Source organism: Brassica oleracea, chromosome C4 (assembly GCF_000695525.1).
Source record: "Brassica oleracea var. oleracea cultivar TO1000 chromosome C4, BOL, whole genome shotgun sequence".
NCBI lineage: Eukaryota > Viridiplantae > Streptophyta > Magnoliopsida > Brassicales > Brassicaceae > Brassica > Brassica oleracea.
The window spans coordinates 21,443,116-21,443,863 of NC_027751.1; positions in this window are offsets into that span (position 1 = coordinate 21,443,116).

The following is a 748-nucleotide window of genomic DNA, read 5'->3' on the forward strand; positions in this document are numbered from 1 at the left end:
ACCAGCCTATACTTGTCCGTATCCTTGACGATCTGTAACCTAAGAAGCGCTTCCATGTGATCGACGGTAAGGGAGAGACCATGCTCGTAGCTCAGGATCAGGACTCCAATGAGGTGCTGGATGCCAAGGGGATTCAGTTGGCTTATCGCCACCTCGAAACGATCCAACACACGGACGATTATTTCGGGAATCAGGAACAACAAGCGACATCGCACTACGAATGCTTCGTAACAAGTAAAGTAACCCTCCGGGGGACTGCTCCTTGACAAGGAACCCGGAACTCCACCGCATCCGAAATCTGATAGAACGACCGCATGATCTCGAGGAATTCGCTAGTACTCCTAATTGGTGCACATTCCTCGACCGGGCTATGGTTCATGACCGGGAACGACTTCTCTTTTGGAGGTGTGATCGAACCATAACACGCGACCCACCATGCCTCGTTCTCGGCCGGGTCTACCGAATGAGGAACGAATTCTATCTTTTGCACAAGGAGCTCTTCAGGAACGTTCTCGGGCAAGGACCCTTTCTTCGAACTCCTTTTCTTACTCGACATTTCGTATTTTCCTTTTAAGAATCAAGAAGAAAAGGGTAGAGAGAAAAAAAAAAGAAGAAATTTTTCAAGAGACCTCTCTATGAGAATGAGTAAGTGTAAAGGTTGTGAAGAAGTTACCTCCCTTATTATAGTCATGAGAAATTACTACTTACTTGCGGATTTTCGGACACGAACTTCGCACAAATACCCAAT